This window comes from Simochromis diagramma, unplaced genomic scaffold (genome assembly GCF_900408965.1).
Source record: "Simochromis diagramma unplaced genomic scaffold, fSimDia1.1 OVJJ01000302.1, whole genome shotgun sequence".
In the NCBI taxonomy this organism is placed as follows: Eukaryota; Metazoa; Chordata; class Actinopteri; order Cichliformes; family Cichlidae; genus Simochromis; species Simochromis diagramma.
Window position 1 is genome coordinate 12,881,415 of NW_024386792.1, and position 6,000 is coordinate 12,887,414.

A 6,000-nucleotide genomic window follows, 5' to 3' on the forward strand; every position below is an offset into this window, starting at 1 on the left:
TGTCTCTCACATTTTCTCTCACACTCTCTTTTACACATGCACACCCACACAGGCATTTATCTAGTGTCAGACTCCTGTGCCTCTGCACACAGGCGTTGTGATGAGGCTTGCATCTGAATTACAGATGAGACCATCTAATGTAAAGTGCTGTAGTCAGAGACTCATTTGTATACATAACTTTGACTCTAGTTAATCCCATCAAGACACCCTGGGCCTGTCTTTCTATATAATGCTGTGGTCAAATGCCCTGCTTAAACCCTCTGAACAAATAAACAGGGATACAGGGCATCATCTGAAGCTGTACTCTGAAATGTAAAAATTAGATATGAATCTGTGTAGGATTCAATTAATCAATAAAAATTTTTTCTGTCAAGAAAATGTATTCAACAAGCAAAAATGCCCAAAAAATTCTGCTTTCCTACATTTTATAGAAATATACCTTTTACAGAGGAAGTTTTGGACCGTCTTCAATGAAGGTCCTCAGTTTTTGTTTACTGAGGTTTCATTTACTTCAGACCATCTGGCCAAAGGACCAGTGAGCTTATGCAATAGCAGGGTGTCCATTGTCCATTCCTCCATCCATCTGTTACTACACAGTTTACAAGAATTGCTTGTCCTTAATCTTAAGTGCGTTGGACCAGTGAAATTTTCCTTGTCTGTCAATGTAAAGAAGCCCACACTGTCCTGTAGTTAAAAAAAAAAAATTAATTCACAGAACATCCCCTTTAAAAAAAACAGACATCTCTCTAGTTGATAGGTTGCTCTTTTTCTCCATTTAATTATTTACCGATTACTTAATTACTTTGGTGTAGTCTCAATGGCCATGGGGGAAGTCTTTATCAGTAGAAAAAGTTGAAAAACTTACAGCTAAAACTCCAACAGTGGGGCAGATTAGAGCCTTGCTGGGCCTATTCTGTCAACTTTGTCTTATGTTCGACCCCCCTGTCTTACAATAACCTGCAAATTGCGTTAAGTCTTGACCCAGATGAACTACTGCTTCATTGACATTCTGGTTGTTTATCAAAAAAACCCCACCTTTTTTTTGGTTATTTTGTTTTTTGGCAGATAAATGACTACCGCCCAGCAGCACTCACCCCCATCATCACAAAGTACTTAGAGCAGCTGGTCCTAGCACACTTCAAATCCTGTCTCCCCCCCACCCTGGACCCCCACCAATTCGCATACCGCCAGAACAGGAGCACAGAGGATGCAGTCTCCATCGCACTGCACTCTGTCCTCTCACACCTGGACAACAACAACACCTAAGTCAGAATGCTGTTTATAGACTTCAGTTCAGCGTTCAATACAATCCACCCCTCACAACTCATCAGGAAACTGACAGACCTGGCCATCAGTTCCCTCATATGCAAATAGTTACTGGACTTCCTGACCAACCGCCCCCAACATGTCCAGCTGGATAACCGCTGCTCATCTACAATCACAATGAACACCGGTGTACCACAAGGCTGTGTGATGAGCCCTTTCCTCTACTCCCTCTTCACCCACGACTGCAGACCTGCTGATGGTTCCAACACCATCATTACATTTGCAGATTACACCACGGTGAATGGCCTCATCAGTGACAACGATGAGGCCGCCTACAGGGAGGAGGTGGATCGTCTGGCTGAGTGGTGCGACAGAAACAACCTGCTGCTTAACACTGAGAAGACCAAGGAGCTCATCGTGGACTACAGGAGGAATGCTGACCCACATCCACCCATCCACATTAAGGGGACGGCTGTGGAGCGTGTGAGCAGCTTCAAGTTCCTGGAAGTCCACATCTCCGGGGATCTCATCTGGACGACCAACTGCTCCAAGCTGGTCAAGAAGGCTCACCAGCGCCTCTTCTTCTTGAGGACTCTGAGGAAGAACCACCTGTCCTCAGACATCCTGGTGAACTTCTATCGCTGCACCATCGAGAGCATCCTGACCAACTGTATAACAGTCTGGTACGGGAACTGCTCTGCCTCGGACCGGAAGGCGTTGCAGAGGGTTGTGAAAACTGCCCAACGCATTGCCGGAGCACCACTTCCTGCCATAAAGGACATCTACAGGAAGCGGTGTCTGAAAAGGGCTGGGAAAATCATCAAAGACCCCAGTCACCCATCACATGGACTCTTCACCCTCCTGCCCTCTGGGAGGCGCTACAGGAGCCTCCGGACTAAGACCACCAGGTACCGGAACAGCTTCTTCCCCACAGCTGTCAGACTCCTGAACTCTGCCTCCTGACATCTGACCCACACACACCCACAGCCACCTACACACACAATGGACAACTGTACCCTCATACACACAATAATAACATGGACTGAACAACCACTCTCAACCACTAGCACTTTATATAGCCTCTGTAGAAATTATCCACATATCTCACTTATCTTAACTGCACTACTGTATAATTCTGTGTAAATAATCATTCTGTACAATACTATAATTTTTAAATCTACAACTGTTTATAACCTGCATAGTTCACATTTCTGTATAGCTGTATATCTCATATTTCTGTATAGTTTTTCATATTTATATCCTGTACATAGCTTGTACTCACTACAGCCTGTACATACTTATAGTTATAGCATATTCATAACATACTTCATACCGTGTACATTATAACATACCATAATAGACCCATTTCTGTAATATACTCACATATCTATATTATTGCTAATATATATTTGTAATATATCTATATCATGGCTAAAGCACTTCTGGATGGATGCAAACTGCATTTCGTTGCCTTGTACCTGTGACATGTGCAATGACAATAAAGTTGAATTCTATTCTATAAATTACTATTTAAAAAATAAAGTGGAGATGAGACAATTCAATTCAATTTTATTTATACAGCACCAAATCACAACAACTGTCGCCTCAAGGTGCTTTGTACAGTACAATAGATCCTACAATAGTACATACAGAGAAAAACCCAACAATCATATGACCCCCTATGTGCAAGCACTTTGGCAAAAGTGGGAAACAAAAACTCCCTTTTAACAGGAAGAAACCTCCGGCAGAACCAGGCTCAGGGAGGGGCGGCCATCTGCTGCGACCGGTTGGGGTGAAGGAAGATAGGATAAAACGAGTAGGAGGAGCAGGATTTTGGATGCAACCCAATTCTGGATTTAACAGGGAGCTGATGAAGAGAAGCCAATATAGGAGAAATATGCTCTCTCTTTCTAGTCCCTGTCAGTACTCTTGCTGTAGCATTTTGGATTAACTGAAGGCTTTTCAGGGAGTTTTTAGGACATCCTGATAATAATGAATTACAGTAGTCCAGCCTAGAAGTAATAAATAATACATGAATACATGTATATGTACTAGTATTTCAGCATCACTCTGGGACAGGATGCTTCTAATTTTAGAGAGATTGCGCAGTGGAAGAAAGCAGTTCTACATATTTGCTTAATATGTGCATTGAAGGACATATCCAGGTCAAAAATGACTCCAAGGTTCCTCACAGTGTTACCGGAGGCAAAGGTAACACTGTGGTTTTAAGACATTTCTGCAGTTTTAACTATTTGGTGTGTGTTATCTGGCTTCATGGATAGATAGAGATGGGTGTCATCTGCATAGCAGTGAAAATGTATACTATGTCTTCTAATGATACTGCCTAAGGGAAGCATGTATAATGTAAACAGAATTGGTCCTAGCACTGAACCCTGTGGAACTCCATAATTAACTTCAGCATGTGAAGAAGACTCCATTTACAAACTGGACAAATTGGACTCTATTAGATGGATATGATACAAACCACTGCAGCACAGTACCTGTAATGCACACAGCATGCTCTAATCGTTCTAATAGAATATTATGGTCAACAGTATCAAACGCTGCATTGAGGTCTATCAGGACAAGCACAGAGATGAGTCCACTGTCAGAGGCCATAAGAAGATCATGTCTAACCTTCACTAAAGCTGCGTCTGTGCTGTGATGAGCTCTGAAACCTGACTGAAACTCTTAAAAATAAAATTTCATTTATGAAGAAACACCCTTCAACCATCTTATGAGTGTTAGTGTTAAATACTTTGTCCACTAGAAAGCACTCTACAACTTTCGTGTTGGCAGCGTATTTGGAATGCCACAAACATGAAAACGTGATCCAAAACAGATTTTGCCAGAACATAAACGAGTAATCCACGACAACAGAAAAATTATTTTTAGACTTTCAGAGCACACAAAAAATGTGTGGCATATGTTTTTATCTTTTGTGATTTAAAAAATACAGATCCACTGATACAGAAGCTTTTTACTTCACCAAATATCGGTGTTGGCCTTTAAAATTCTATATTGGTCAGGCTTTGCTTATGATTAAGGAAAAGAGGTTAGCTGCGGGTCACTGACCGGTCTTTGGATCAGTTGCACAATGACTGCCAGCAATTTTCCTCTACTAGTCAGGGATTACTCATTTCTCATGAGTTGCTGGCTGTTGCTTGGTGGTCACCAGCTGATGTCTAGACCTGTGGGACTGGGCCCTAAGATAGTAATTTCATGATGTTAAATTATGTTATTTTATTTAGCATGTTATGCCAGTGAATTTGCCTAATTAACTTCAAAAATCAGAGTCTTTTATATCTGAGTGTACAGTAGATGTAGGTACAAAAACAGGTGGTTTTTTTCATTGAAATTTCTCACAGATATTTAAACTGAACTCCCTCTGCCTTTCAGTGGAGTGATCACTCAAAGTCTTAGCCTACATGCTATTTGCTGAGCTTGTAATTTTATGTGTGTGCGTGCATCGACGAGTGAACTGGAAAGGAGGGGAGCAGCAGGGGGATTTTGCATCACGGTCTACGTGTCTTTGATCATCAGGGAAGAACCCAAAGTCTTCATTTTCTACATTGCTCTGTGAAGCAGTAAGAGGAGTTGCAACTAGCTAGCTTGCACCTCCCACACCCATTTCTACAATACACAGACTCTGTGCATCATACATCACACAGGAATCTGCCCTTTTAAAGATGAATTACATCCACTTTCCTGTCTCTGCCTCTCCCTTCTTCTAATGCACACAGGAACAGGCTAATACATGATCAGGGCCAAGGTTCTTCAACTTTTCTGCCATCCATTCAGAAAAATAACCCCTTTTTTTTGTTCCACCCATCTTACTCCCTCGTCTGTCTCAGGCCATGTGTTCTCTTTCCATGCCTTTTGTAGCTGTGGTCATTGGAGCCATCTTTGCAACTGTATCCACAGTCATAACCAACTTTCCGAAGGGGAAGGCCCATCAGACAGCACATAACAAAGGAATGTGACCTCACTGTCACAGCTGATAGAGTTATCTGTGGCCTTGTGTGTTGCAGTGGCTGGTGGTGAATTTCAGCTGTTTGCGACTTTATTAGATTTCAGGTAGTCTTTCAATACAAGCTTGGTATACTGTGGAGGTTCTCACATTGAGTGATCCCTCCCCATGACCTACAGTGTAATATATTTCTTTACTCTTGGGCTAAAGTCAAATACTGTGTGGTAGTGTCATGATGGCTACAAAAATGCTTTTATTTGGATATGAGAGGCCACATCCTTCATTTGTGCAGGAGCTACAGGAGTCCCATGGATCCCTTTGAAGTTTTAAGAAGTATTAAAGTTTATTTCTTTAGAAAGAACAAAACTAAAATTGAGTATAACATTAGTGCAGACAGGCTGTAAATTCAGTCACAGTTTCTTAAAACCAACTATCTCAGTGCCAGGTGATGGATCAGCTGATGCCCTTTTATTGGCATTTGGCAAATATTATGCAGTGCACACTATTTAACGTGCTTCAGCCTGCTGGCAATTGTTCTCTATCTGCAAGCTGCTTTGAGGCCCACCTCCACCCCAGCTCCTCCTCTCTTTGCTATCGGATGATTTGCTATCTGAATTCTTTGCTGGGGTCTTGCTGCTGTGCTCTCTGCCTCTGCCAATCCATGTATCCACATGAAAGTATGGAAAGGTGTGAGAGACTCCTCAAATATAAATGACTGCAAATGGAAATTAATCATGTTTTTTGTCTTTAGTGGCCCAACTGAA